General features: G+C 39.5%; 1 protein-coding gene across 6 annotated transcripts in view; it reads right to left on the reverse strand.

The window, feature by feature from the left end:
* OTUD7A (OTU deubiquitinase 7A) overlaps positions 1-15,491 on the reverse strand; it is a 221,468-nt gene that overhangs the window by 162,353 nt on the left and 43,624 nt on the right. For 4 of the 6 annotated variants that reach the window (XM_026113462.2, XM_026113459.2, XM_026113460.2 and 1 more), the window contains exon 1: positions 4,778-5,006. The gene's annotated coding sequence lies outside the window, so the exon portion shown is untranslated. Of the gene's footprint in view, positions 1-4,777; positions 5,007-10,397; positions 10,539-15,491 lie in introns of those variants that run through there. The other 2 variants (XM_026113458.2, XM_026113457.2) reach the window with 1 other exon arrangement.

The following is a 15,491-nucleotide window of genomic DNA, read 5'->3' on the forward strand; positions in this document are numbered from 1 at the left end:
TTTAAAATAACCAATCCTAAAATCAAGATATACTGCAGAAAGACTTAAATGTCATAAAGCATAAGCTATAGGAAAGCATTTTTATGTCAATATTTAATGCTGTACCCAATAGTGAAGGCTAAAGGTAAACTTCAAAGTGTATTTTAACAATGACACAGTTTAAGTAGCTAGTCTAAAATAAAGGAATAAAAACAGGGAGAAAAAAAAATCTAATTTTGGATTAAAAAGCAAAGTGAGCCATTCCTAATTCCACCAGAATGAAATGATGGCATGTCCAGAGCCAATATTTGCCACTTTGACTATTCAGGTAGATTTACTAGACTTCATATATGGGGAATGATAACATTCTGTTAGCAAAAAGTACGAAAACACAAACTCATCTCTTGTAAAAGAAGGGGCAACCCTCCATTTCCTCTGTAAGCTACATTAGAAGTTTGATTTTTAAACTATCTTAAATTCAGATTCTTGTGCTGAGATTTGTGATTTTTTCAAATTAAAATGCATTTCAAAATTCTGAGACTATAAAATATTACATAAATTTGTAAACCTTTAATGAAAGTTAATAAGCTAGTCCAGCAATGAATTGCTTACTTCAAAAATAAACCGTGAATTTAAAACAATGAAAAGAGACTGAATTGATACACTATTTATAAACTGAATGCAGTTTATATAGTATTTATAAACTGAAATAGTATTATTAGTAACTGAATAGTATTTATAAACTGAATTCAATGTGCGAGAATTCCTCTACTTCAGCTAAAAAGATTTGCCAAGGGTCCATCCAAGAAATATTTTAAAAAGATAAGCAAAGATATTATCAAGAGTATTCTGCAGTAAAACACTACAGCAAAGCACTATGACTAAAAATCTCTGGTATGACCATAACCTAAAATACACAGTATTGACCTCAAATAAAGGAAGAGCCAGAATCTAAAGGAAACTGCAAATAAGACTTGAAACACATCACAGTTAGCTTTGTCTCTTCAAAATACTTGAAAATCAGTCAAAAATACTCATCAGGGATACACTGACACTATGAGAACAACGGAAAACAGCACTGTAAGTCACAACTTTTATATCTCCAGTCTCTGCATGCTCATTAGGTTTCCAATCTTATTCCCTTGGGTCAGCATTTGGGGAAGGGCAGCTAAATAAAGAGACTAGAAAACGTCTGATGGTGAAATAGTTGTATTGTTATACTTACAAGAATATACTAATTAATCTACTTTTAAAATAAAAAACTAATTACTAGCAAAGAATAGAGAACAATTCTGCCATTTTATGTGGGGACATCTGGCTTCCTCAGTTTTATGCCATGTACTGTTTTAGCAAACCAACAAGGAAATACAGAAAGATGTAGTATAACATCTATGCATCATCTATTTCCCTCTTAAACCGATAAACTTCTGCTCTCATAGGATAGATATCTAACTATGCAGATTATCTAGATAGCCAGGTTAATTGCCCAGTTTTCCCATTAGAGCAACACTGATTCATTTGTCCAGAAGGTCCATATACCCTCTAGCTCTATGCTTTGGTGAAGATATCTATGAATGCATTTGCACGGCTGTGCACTGCATACTGGGAGCATACCAACTATAAATGAACTAGCAGACTACAAAACCTTCCAAAAAAGCCTTTTCTATTTCTCTCTGTCCTCAATTTAATGACAGTTGCATTTGTTATTTTAAGAGTTTGCCATTTCCTTAATTAAAAGGTTAGGTTTAATTTTTGCTTAGTATGTGCCCATGGATATTATACGAAATTCAAATCAAAGATTCAGATTTCATGGTATGTTTTTGGGAATGCAGAATATATTAAACAGAATAAGTAGTTATCAAACTCAGTAAGACTTGTGGTCTGAGTGTCTGGTGACAAATATGCTGTAAGTTCTCTCTTGATTCTTTCCCTCTTCCAGCTTCAACTTTCTCTCCAGCAATACACATGCCTCACTAGAAATAGTGTCCTCCTCCTCCTGTTAAGGGTACAGAAGTTACTACATCTTAAGGCAATCATAAGCTAAAATGGAATATGGGACGACACAACGATATACATGTTTTTAAAGTTCTTACATGTCTTTGAGGTTAAATAAAATATAAAATATAATAAAATACTATTTAAAATTTTTTTACTCTAAAACAGTATAAATATGATACCAAAGAACTCTAACCAGACTAAATGAGATGAAAACACCACAGTGATTAGATTTAAAACAAACAACTCAATAAGGAATATGATCAATTACAACATAACTCTTTTCCTAAAATCCAAAAATCAATCCTACAGTATGCTCTTCAGGCATTATATGTTTTCCACACATAGTAATTTGGCTATGTAAAACATAGATTCTCTAGTTTTTATAATATAATTGCAACAAGGGAAACTATGGCAATGATTAGCACACTAATTGCATTGGTAAGATTCAAGTGAATGTTCATACACCTGCACATATATGGCTCTGCAAAAATCCTGGAGGCTGTGGCGGGTCCTGGAGGCCCACTGAAAGTCTGCTCAGTCCCTGCCTTTTTGCTGAGTCTGTCAATGTGACTTACAAAGGAGATCTACCAGGGATGACGAAAGATGCAGAGGCAGGCTTACTAAGAAAGGACTAAGACCCTTTCTACCTGCTCATTCCACACTTACTCCAAGTCTTTAACATCCAGCCATTATCATCCTTATCTGAATTTGCACTGGTAAACCAAGACCAAAATCTTCTAGATTCCATCTCCAAAAAACTCACCTTTTTTGAAAATGGATGCTGCATTATGAGTTAGTGAACAATCAGTTATTTTTTGCTATATACACAGCAAATTATTAGTCTATTACACCTGATCCTTACCCAGTGTGATACTCTTAACAGTTATTATACTATACACAAATTAAGCTGTCATGAGGATGATTGAGCTTCTTGTAAACTACAAACATAGAAATGCAGTATCACGAAAGAGGGAGATTCAGGAAAATGTCATTTCTATTCCACATCATCTGTAGGTTCTATATCATCATTTCATTTCTATACTCCACCCCATGACCAATGTTACAGTCTTATCAAAAGGATATGGGCTTGTAACAGAGGGTATCCCAGAAAAGGGTAGCAGTGATATTCAACTATATTCCACACTCACATTGGGAAACTCCAGCTCGTCCCTAAGAGAGCAGCACATGCATGCCTGGGCAAAATCTGGCCTTTATCCACAGAAGCAGAGAGACTGACTGTTTAGTCAGTTCACACCAACAGCAGAAAATGGAGCCAGATACAGCCTCAACTGTTATCACACTTATATTTTAATAACACATCATCGAAAAGAAAACAACACTTTGCCCACTGATAGCACTTCCAATTCTAGAAGCTCCATATATATACACTTTGCTTTAAATCTGTGCCCTACCAACCTTTTCTACATTCAGTCATCTTTAAAGACAGAACTAAAATAAAAATGTGGGCCAAATTTATCAGACATTAGCTTCCTTTGGATACGGAGCTTAGAACGCTGACTATGTTTCATCCTAGTGTGATTCAAGCTGTATATGTTCTGTTGAGCAACATATTTTCAACAGCCCAGTCCAAAATACTTGCCCTGATTATCTGTTTCAAATACTTGTCTGAGGTGCTGAAGGTCAAATGAAAAGTAAGAAAGGTTTCCTTCCATTCATATTAAAGCAATTTATGTCTGTACAGCATACTAGAAATTATAGCACTATTCAGGCCTTGGGAGAGGAGGCTTGAGAGTTTGTCAAATTACGACATCATTATAGGTAGCTAATTTAAAGACACATCCAAGGGGCAGCAGAAGAGACGGTTCCCCTCTGTCAGCGTGGAGCCGTGCATGCCCACATAGCCAAAAGAATGGTGCGTGCATGACACTGACCAGCGATGAGGAACTTACTGTGACAGAATTACAGCAGAAGTAGTCAACATTTTATTCTTTTATTTTCACTGCTCTGTCATAAAAGGCTCTACATCTTTACTTCATAGAGATACTTAACAAAGCTCCAGAAAGGGCTTAAAAAAACCATTCCTATCTCGAGGGTAAGCATAGGGGTAGTGAGCTTTTTAAATCTAGATTATGTAAGGTAGCGTGCTTCTCTGCATTAGGTTTTAAATGCACAATTATATCTCACTGCACAATATTTCACACTGTAAACTCCAAAGGATGCTTATTCACACAGATTCCTTTCTGTAGCTCTTTCAGAGAGAAAACAAATATTACACGTATATCTAACATCAGCCTGAACGAGGTTGATCCCCCAGATATCCTGACTGGGTCCAGGAACCGCAGGAGAAATAATCATCTGCCCAAACCGGCCTCCTGCCCGAGAGGACCGGACCACCCGGCCAGAGAGCAGGCTCCCTTCATCAGATAAAGCCGCGAACGCCGGAGCGAAGCCGGGCCGAGAGCCTGCAATGCAGAAGCCCTTCCCGGAGCTCCTCAATGAGCTGGGGGAGACGGGGCGGGGGCAGAGCCGAGAGACCTGCCCGCATCCCTGCCACAAAAACCCGGGACACGCAGGCCCCTGAACGCCCGGCTTTGCCTTTACCGGCTACGGCCGAGGGCTTTGCTGCCGGGCTGCCCGCAGCCCCGCACCGCGGGAACCGCTGCCGCCGGGGCGGAGCGGGCAGCCTGGAGGCAAGGGCAGCCGGGGGCAAGGGCAGCGCTGCGGGCCGGGCCGGGCCGGCGCACCTGTGCCACCTCCCGCTCAATGACACCAGCCCGCCGGCCGCTCCGACCCGCCCCTGCCGTGCGCCCAGCCGGGGGCGGGGGGGAGCAGCTCTCACCTGCTCCCGCTGTACCTCCCGCAGGCGCCTCCTAACCGAGCTCCATCTTCCTCCGACCGGGGCAGGAAGTCAACCCAGCCGCTGCCGCCGCCTTCAGCTGCTGCTTTCCGTCACCGCGGTCCCCCCGCCCGCCCGCCCGCCCGCGCTGCCCGGCGCAGCGGCCGCCTCTCGCCCGCCCTGCAGACGGCTCCGGGAGGCGGAAAGCGAGACCCACCTCCGCCCCCGCCTCCTTCCCATGAAGTCACCGGCCGCAGGGCCCTCCCCTCGGCTGCCCGCAGCGGCCCCGAGCGCCGCGCTCCGCCCCGCGCCGCCGGGCCCCGCCGGCACAGCCGCGGCCCGCGGGCGAGCGCCTCACCCGCCCCTGCCCCTGCCCCTGCCCCTGCCCCTGCCCCCGCCCCGCCTCGCTGCCGCCAGCCGGAGAACGGCCCGGCCTGGGCTGCAGCCGGCGGCGGCCCCTCGGCAGCGGGAGCGGCCAGGGCCGGCGGCCGCGCTCCGCGGCGGCTTGTGGCGAGCTGCGAGCTGGGGCCGGGTGGGAAGGAGGTGCCCCCCAGCCCGCATCCCCTGCCGTGCCGTGCGCCGGAGCCCGCCTGCTGTTCGTGTCGGCAAAGATGGTACCTTACTCTAAGTTACCTGCTTGGCCGTGCCCTCTCTTTCGATGCTTTGTATTATGATTTGCTCAAGGGATGACAACAGAGTTTACTTCAGCCTACAGCAACTTCTCACATAACCCAGTACCCAGCTACTCCAGTATATACACTGCTGCATTCTATCTCACTCAGTTAAAACAAACCCTCCCACCCCAAAGCTGTCTTTCACTTCCATTCCTCCAATAACACCTGGATTAGAAAAGGGATTCAAAGATACACCTCTGAACAGACCTGAGCATTCCCCTTTTTTCCACTTAAGATCACAAAGAAAAATAGAAACATGCAGAACCAAGACATGAGGCAGAATGTGTGGGATAAAAAAAAAAAAAGAAAGAAAATAAAACCCCACCACAGGTACAGGCATACCTGTCAAGAAGAGCCTCCTCCTCCAGAAACACTGAGGATTCTCAACAGAAATTAGCCTGCTATAGGTGACATGCAATCAGTAACAGATGTAACAGCACTAAGTCTTTCTTAAGGAGTCATAGGACGTAAATGAAATTTCATGAAATGTTTTGCACCAACACAGCACATCTGGTGGCATGTGCGAAGGCACTTTTTTGCAGATAAGCACTTTCACATCATAAGCAAGTGAGGTTTGATGGTTAGGAAAGAATAACAGATCCTAAGTCTCTACTAGAACCCCAACATCAATTGAGGATAGTTTTGAAACCCCTAAAAGAAATATTATCTTACATTTGAAAAATGTAAACATTTTGCAGCTAATGAGGAAGACAAAAATGAAAACATGAGGAAAAAAAATTTCCAACTCTTCCATATCTAACCTTTTGCTGCAAATGCAATGGACTACTAGCTTTTGGCATACATCCCATGACAGGCAAAGAACCACTTAACCACTTTTGCCGAGTACTATATTTTAGGCCCACGTAAGATGAACTCTCATTATTTGCCTCTCGCTCCTCCACTGTCCTTACAGTATTTCTTTATAGTCATCACTGAGGAATTTTTAGGCCAGCCAAATTCTCAGCTGTGCTCTCAAGTTCCTCCCAAAAGCATAAAAGGCATGAGCAGAACAGGTTATTGGTTCCTTCACCAATGGCAAGCCAGCATTCTTTAAGCATGGCAAAGAAAGATAAACCATGAAACATATGGATAACACGTTTGAAAAGAACCACAGTTAATGAAATACCTTTCCCCTCCCCCCTTTGATATGATTGTCCATATGTGTTCTACCACTGGTGACTCCTGAACACTGAAAACTCTACAAAGCTAGAGCATAAATGTTCAAACACAAATTCTGGTAGAGCTCTGCTGAAAGAGCTCTATCTGTTCTATTCACCTTGAAAAGGAAATCTGTTTGGGAATATGTGGAAAGATTCTCACATGGCTACTCCAGAGCTCTCGCAACTGAAGATACTTCTAAAAGAAGCCACAGAAGTTACACAGGCTCCAGGGATCAAACTTAAGTTTGATCAAAGTGTTAGAATATGGCTAACAGATTATATTAAGTCAGAGATTCATATGGATAACTGCTGGAAGAAAATGGCCAGTTCTCTCTCGCGCAAAGGTGGACATAATCTTAGCAGAAGTCTGAAGGGCTTAGCTCTACTTCAACGAAGAAAAGAGGTGTCTAGTAACATGAAGGGAGAGACTCTCCCACTGAGGCTTGAAATTCCGTTATTCTCCATCTCTTCCTGCCACTTACAAAACTTTGCCACCATTGTGGGAGAACAAGCATGTTTCTAACAGCCAGTGTCACAGATGAAATGTGAAAATGCAGATGGGCTGAAACTAAATGAACTGTTCACATACTTAGCAGACATTATGTTCTACCTCAGTGGAAATTGTAACATCTCCACCAACAGCAGTCTTAACAGATTCAAGAACCAAAATTCTTTAGTCCAAAGACATGCAATGAGTACATCATCCTGTCTGAACATCCTCTTCTCCTTTCAACTAGGAGGTAGGTATGCAGCAGTCAACACAGATCAGGAAATCAGAGATCAAGAAATCATTCAGAGATCCTGAATTTTCAGGCTATCAGAGAAGGTAAGAATGTATATGACTGTGACATCCCCTGCAAAATTTATTGCATCACTTCTGGGACCATACATGGATGCAGAGAGAGGAGGTAGAGTATTTTCACAACTGATGCTCTACAGTGTTCATTAATCCTGGTCGTTGAGTGACTGTTAGCATAACATGACCCCATAAGCACACAGGTTCCTGTCACAGTGAAAGCGATTTGGCTTCTTCTCTGTTCACACAAAGCATCACAACAGTGTTGTCTCTCATCACCTGTCTTGCATTGCTCTGGATCAGAGACAAAATTGATCACAAACTAAGCAAACTAATGTGAGCTGAAAAATATTCCAGTAAGATCAAACTCATTTCTGGACTTCTGTATTCTATAATTTTGACTTATGTATTCTTGCCCTCCAAGGTCTCTTATCTTTGTAGGTAAGTAAATACAGAAACAGAACTCCTCTGCATGTGTGGTGGTGATTTTTTTTCTGCTAATCTAATACTGACTAAACATCCCAGGGAACACCACTGGTGTGCCTTAAAAAAAGGTATTTGATAGGAAAGTGAGAGACTTTCCTTGCATACCAAGCTGGCAGCTGGACTACCAGCCTTTAAATTACTTACAGCACTATCATGATCTCATGTGATGTGACCAAATGTTTTGTTGTATGCTTGAGAAGTGTCTTCAAGCACACTGGGTTTTGGGATGGTGCTAAAGTTAGCGTTCCTTTAATTACCCCGAGCCCTAGTTAAATGAAGATATAAGAAGGGTATAAGAGCTGTTGTCCACTATCTGACAAAGAACAGAACCCTGAATCAGCTTGTTGCTACAGCTTGATTCCTTAAGAACTTCCTTATGCTGTTATTATCAGAATGCACATAGCGAAGGCTCTTGTGGCAAATGACAACTCTAATGAAAAAAAGAAAACCATACTGGAAATATCATATCCCCAGCAAACATCCTAGTCATGTTCTGTGAACTTGATGTGTGGAAATAGTCGTACAGAAGGTGGGAAGTCCAGTGGATCTAAGGTAAGTTTCCTCATTCCCAGCCTGCAGATATATTAAAAGCTACACTGCAAGCAAGTGCAAGTTAAATAAGAACGTATTACAAAAACTCTCTCAGGGTAAAGAGGCAGGGATAGAACAGGAAGCAGTTTTTTGTGGTTAAGAAAGAAAAGAAAGAAGGATGGATGGCTCCTCTCTTCCCTTTTCTACTATGTTTAGTGAGGAAAGACGACAAAACTGTGGGCCAAGGGTCCATCTCCCGTGAAATACCTAGATATTGAAGGGAGTTTGTAAACTTACCAGACCCAAAGAGAACATAGGAACATTTTACATTGTAACTTGGCTGAGTAACCAGGGCTCTTCAAGCAGAGAAAGGATATTCCAAATAATATAGATTTTGACTGAAATTTTGTCAAAAGAAAGCATGCTGCAATAGTAATTAAATAGGTTTTTATAATTGCCAGCTGCCTATTTTTCACTTTTTTTCCTTCAATATACATGTACTTCTACAGCATGGCTTGGATTCCAACAATCAAAGCTGTTACACTTGGGGAGGGCAAAACAAACCAAAATACAGTTCTATAAAATATCTGCTGCTAAATATATATAGCTGATTTGAGTCCATGGGACATCCGAGAGAGCATTTAAGTTTCCTGTTAAAATTGAATACTTGGCTGAACAAAGAGATAAGAGCACAGTGATTTGAGATTAGCTGAATTTAAGCAGAAAACAAACTATGTGAGTAACTTCGTAATCCAGAAATAAAGTGTGAGGTATGATCGCCATCATTACAGCTTTTCAGACTGTCTACAAAATACTATTAAAATGACAACCTTACACAGATGTAAACATCCAAAGCAATGACAAATCAGTCCTCTTGGTGTTATCACTCATTCTCTTATGGTAAGATTACAATAGCTGCAGATATGAGCCTGACAGTCACAAACATGTTTAGGATTTGAGGTATTCTTAAGTCACAGTTAAGAGTGTGCCTGCAGTACATGTAGACATACCCAACTTAGCTTTAGTCCACCTAACACAGTCATAGCAGAACAGCAATAGCAGTGCAGTCTTCCTGAAGTGTGGTGTTGTGCTTCTGAGGACCCTGGAATCACACTTTGAAGAGCCAGCATAGAGCATTACAGTTTCTTCTCAACAGATGTACAGAGCTTTCACACATATATTTTGATATAATATCTTCCAAAGCACAGAAACCACTCATCCAGTTTCTATTAGTATTAAAGGCAGAACTTCACTTACTTTAAAGGGAATAATATTTGAGTTGCAGGTTTAGTTTACTTTTCAGTTTCATTGTCACCAGCATTATGGGATAATAAAGCATGTTTACAGTTCAGTAATTAAATGCATTGACCAGAACTACTGCAAAACACATTTTTATCATTGAGAGGGTACAAAAATAAGACAATTTTTTTCTACTATACACACACTAAAATAATGGCAGTGTAGTAACTGAAGGAGAAATACTTTTAAAAAGGGACAGCTTTTATACAATAGCTATTTTTACTACACAAAGGTTATGCTGACATTAATCAAAATGCAAACCATTTGGGAACATTTTATATATTCCAATTTATACATTTGGATTTATTCTAAGATATATTACATTCATAAAATTAATACCTTACAATTTATGAACCTTATGTTTTACTTTTTCTAAGCTTGTCTTTTTTCTTTTTATAATATTTAAATTCAGAATATACATGTGTTTCTGTAATGGTGCTAAGTCCACCCCTCCTCCCCAATATAACAACAAAAGAGTCTCAGACAAAAATCTAATACTTAGGAATTATGCACATGCTTAAAAAGAAGAGAGGGCAGAATATTTCAATCAGGAATAGGGCTAAACTCACCAATATTCAGGTATAAAGAAAGTTCATTTTACTAGTTCAGCTCCAGATTCTCTTTACATTGATTTGTTCCTTAGTTCAAGGAACAGTCATTTTACCTTGGCTGCATACCTTTGGCTCTCAAAATGCAGAGAGTTTGATAGAGACAGAGTGATGCTCGTTTCCCCTTGTATGATGCAGCTGAATAGGTCTCCAAGTTGCTTTCTCTCAGCAGGGCTTCTTTATAGTGCAGCATTTTGCTTTCCCAGAGTACTGTAAAAATAACAACAAACATATGTATGCAAACCGTATCTCACAGAGCCCTACAATTTCCATTTTATAAATGCAGTAATTACACAAAGGTTAAATAATTTGAATAAGAGGAAATTCATTCCCAACCTGCATAAAGACACCAAGAAATCTAAGTGTGGGCCTACTGATAACTCTTCAAAAGTTTTAGGCCAAAATCTTCAGACATAAGCATCTAAATATAAAGATCTAAATAATGTTATCTCTCATAAACATTTCAGGCAGTTGAAGTAGGGATATTGACTCATCTGAATTATCATGATCTCTCACACATTCTGCTGTTGGTACTGACAGACAAAACAACTCTGTGAGAGCTAGTGAAATCTATCTAAAGTTTAGGGAAGAAGAAGAAAAAAAAAAAAGTAGTACATATTCTTGTGGTTCTCTCATCATTTATAGTACTAGATTAGCAAAAAAAAAAAAAAAAAGAGAGAGAGAGAGAGAGAGAGAGAGAGAGAGAGAAGAAAACACGAGACTAAAACAGCCCTCAGTAATAAGTTTATCATAAACCTGGAGTACTAGAGTAAACAGTCAATAAGATATCAACTGCTACCTAAGCCATTACTACCTATACCCTTATAGACTTTAGCTGCATCAGTCCCTCAAGCCTCACCTCTTTGGGGATTTCTCAGTCTCACAACCCAATACCTTTGTTTGAAAATCAAGTCGATCTTTTCTTCTTGGTTGCCATCTTTCACACTTCTCTTGTCCCATGACATAAAATTATTCATGATAAGAAATCAATGCATATAGTAGCCTTATACAGTGCATACTGTCCTCTCTAATTTCAGTTCAACTATTCAATCTGTTCGGAGCCAACATGTTGTTATGGCAGTTCCAAAAGGGATATTTAGAAGAGTGCTGGATGGAAAGCTTAAAGCAAGTGAAGAAAAACTTGCAGTTATGTTCACAAAAAGGTAAGAACAATGCTTTTATCCTTCTGGATGTTTTTAAAGAGTTCTGGATAAACAACCAGTTTGGCAGATGAAACTCTACAAGTAGTCACTCCTCTCTCTCTCTCTCTCTCATACCGTAAATGAGATAAAAAATTATTTCTTCTATGAGACTGCAACTACAGGGCTTTTTTTTTTTTAATGCTTCAATGAAAAGATTCATAAAAGTATAGAGTGATATCCATGACTTTGTAAAGACATCTAAAGTCTCCAAACCTCACATATACTCTCAGTTCGGTCCCCAAAGCTCAAAGTTTCTAGGACACAACTACACAATTTAAGTGGGGGGGGGGGGGGGAGGAAGAAACTACAAACCAAGCAGCTGCAGTCCAAGCAATCTTTAAGAAATTTATGAAGGGTACAAGGAATCCAAGCAGTTAATGCTAATTAAGAGTTAAAGCAATAATGTATCAAGTTGTAAGAAATTCCCAAGCCTGTCATCTTTATCCTAATTCGATAAAGAAGAGCTAACTATAGATTGCATAATAAAAGAAGGTTCTAGGTTAAACTTCCTAATGAACCCCCATCATTCTTAATATTTTCTCTAATATCTTTTTATGGATGTGGGCTGAATAATGTACAGTTCTAACTCACATCTGGTCACGCAAATCTGACCCAGATAAAAAAAAGCTTTGTCAGAAAAGGGCTCTTTTGTAGCAATTTAGTGAAATGTAGAATCTGTACAATTTAGCAAACAAAACGTGCTTAAATGAAAATTTGCTGAGTCCTTAACTTCAGGAATGAATAATTTCCTGCACAGTATTTGCTATACGCTCATTTCCTTCAATGAATGTGATGTTTCCTTTATCAATCACACTTTTCCCTTCAGCCTGTCCACATTTCTATACCTCGCTAATTGCAAACAGTTCCTTTAGAGATCGCAAACATCCTGGAACTAATACAAAGATATATATGACAAAACAGAAATTGTGATGAGGTATCTAATAGGGCTCTACTGGTCTATATTACATATATATAATCTGTATAAAAGAACTTTCTTTTCTGTATATATTCATAATATAATGAAGTACTCCATTTAAACTCCCAGTACTCCATTTAAACTCCCACTTCAGAAAACATTGAAACTAGGGCAGAGCTATAAAAGACAAGTTACGTACCACCATTTTAACAATATATAACAGTAGTATAAAGTGAATTCCATCTAACAAATGTCTTTAAAAAAAAACCCAAAAAACAAACAAACAAAAAAACCAAAAAACCCCACACAAATTAAATTATGATGGACCTTAATCTAAATGGTAAACACAACTTAGTGTTCCTATCACTGCTAATATCAGTCTGTGAGGTCATTATGGAGACTGGATATGAATGATGAGTTTTGTGAACAAGTATTAGTACGACATACATGCTTATACACCAACAGGAAAAATTTTCAGAGGTTCTACCTTTGTCTAGTAAAGTGAGTGAAGATACAGTCCCTAGGAAAAAAATTCCTCAAGTCATCTTTGAAGTTTGCTGCATAAGTAATAGCCCCTAATGATTTTTTGATGGTGATTTTGTAACAGAGTTTAACCATTCCATTTGGGCAAAATAATTTAACATATAGAATCCACAGAAACAGTCTCAGGATTTTTCTTGAAAGTCTAGAAAAATCTTCTTTCACTCTAGACATAAATGGAATCTCAGCCTGTCTTTCACTCCTTTTTCCTCCCTGAGGCTGACTGCACAGACTCTGCACTGCATGTTCAAGAGTTACAAAGCTTCTGTGGGGATTCCCTAACGAATTGCTTTTCATTCAACAGAAAGCTGATTCCAAGAAGGCTCAGAGCAAAAGACCAGTTTCTACAGAATACAAGGGAAATCACTTTTTACTTTTTTGCATAATTGTAGCTAATAGCAAGAATAAAAGCAACAACCTCACAGGAACTCTAATTTTAACCTATGTTTATACAGCTGAATTCATCAGCCCTTTCACTTCTGAATCCTATGCTGCTTGAAGCACATATACTGATGGCCAGTACAGGACAGTGTGGGGGAAGTGGGGAAAAAAGTCTGGTTACCTCTGCCTCCTTCTTCCAGACTAGGAGACTTATACCCAGAAGAGGTTGGCTGTTTTCTAATTAATTAATTGATTTTTAAATACTGTTCTTGTTAGATGTCACTGAAATTATCAGTACATCTTACCAGCTGATTGCTTTTATTACTTATTCATTCTGGAAATATCTACCCAACAAGAACACATTTTTCTATCAAGATAGCTGGAAAGTTTATTTCTCTTGTCATTACAATCAGATTATTATTTTATATTTACAGAACAGATTGTTATCAGCCCTGCAGAGGCTTTAAAAATAATACAATATGGTTCCTGGCACTTCCAGGCAGACTGAAAAACACCACCCACACAATTAGCAACACATTTTTTTACACAGCAGGCAAGAATATTTCTTATATGGATGCTTTGGAGGTAATTCTGCAGTAAAGAACTGGCACACAACAGAATCACTAATGCACTAAGGCAGGACACTTCTGTACTGGATTCTACAGGAAACCTGCAACATCTTTGATGCTTTTTGCAGAGAAATGGGATCACTCCAAATCTCTCTCAGGATAGCTGATTTAGGACACTTCAGCAGTACATGACTGAAACTGCACATTACTAACAAAATGCTCTTACTGTTAACAAGGTTAGGCATTACAGAATACTGTGAAACTATACCCTGCTGGTGAACATCCTGGACCTATAAACATATAGTGTTACTGGTACAGTTGCATATACTCTATAGATCTCTATTTACAGAGCTGTGCAGAAAAGCAATATATCCCACTTCTAAATAACCATCATGGCACGTGGAGAGGGTCTGGAAGTTGTTTGTGACAGACGAAGGTGATGTGATTTTCCAATTTGCTACCAGTTTGAATGGCCAAAGAATCAGTGCTATTATAGGTAAAGTGCACAGTAGTGGTTCTTGATGTATAATAATCAGGGTTTCCTAGAGGGAAAGCTTTGCTCTTTGACAGTAACCATACTTTTGCCCGACTTTTGAGGAGCTGAATGATTAGCAGAGTAACCATACTTACAAAAAAAGAAAAGAAAACAGGAAAAGAAAAAGAAAAAGAAAAGAAAAAGAAAAAAAAGCCAAGGCTCACCTTTCTAATCCATTGGATCTCATTGAACAGAGCAGAAGGGTAGAGTCCTTAGCATAAAATTTAAAATTCATGAAGGAAGATAACTGGTTACAGAGCAGTGAAAATGAGCCCTTGGAAAAGTCAATTCTGGACATGGGGCAATAATCTGAGGTGTCTACAAGTGGGAATTACTCTTGTATTATCATTACTGCTCTGAAACATAGGACATATTCATTTACCAAATGAACCAACAATAATGGAAGAATACCTGACTGCATCCCTGATTTCTGCTGAACTGCAAGCTGCTAATGTATTTTTTGCATCTATGCAAAGGCACAACAGTGCTGTTCCAAAAAATCATTGAACGGAGTAATAGCCTTGGGATATTTCATTTGGTTTGAAAAGAAAAACTACTACTTTTAATAACTAAAAGCTTTTACAAATTCATAAAAATTTAAAGTGGAGATATATATTCTGCTTAGTTTGCAAGAGCCTTTAAAACAGCAAAAAAAGAGAATGTTCACATCTCCTGAAGGTGGAGATGTCACACGTAGTTTAACACTGAAAATCAAGATAAACCTTCTTCTGGGTTACTGTGTTAAGTCTGAGACTGCCACCTAAGAAACAGAGCAGAAACTAGAGAGACTCAGAAACATATAATAAAAACTACTGAAAGCATAGCAAGGAGGGGCAAGGAGACAGTAAGACAGATGTAGCTGTTGTCAGTTGTGGCTTCTATTACCCTCACAACTGAAATTCCAAGGAACATTCAATTAAAATGAACCCCAGTGATTAGAATTACGAGACTTCACTCTCCCTTTCAAAGCATTAACCCCTGGAACTCAAATTCACAACACGCCTGAGACCGAAGATTAAT

This window comes from Dromaius novaehollandiae, chromosome 10 (genome assembly GCF_036370855.1).
Source record: "Dromaius novaehollandiae isolate bDroNov1 chromosome 10, bDroNov1.hap1, whole genome shotgun sequence".
Taxonomy (NCBI): domain Eukaryota; kingdom Metazoa; phylum Chordata; class Aves; order Casuariiformes; family Dromaiidae; genus Dromaius; species Dromaius novaehollandiae.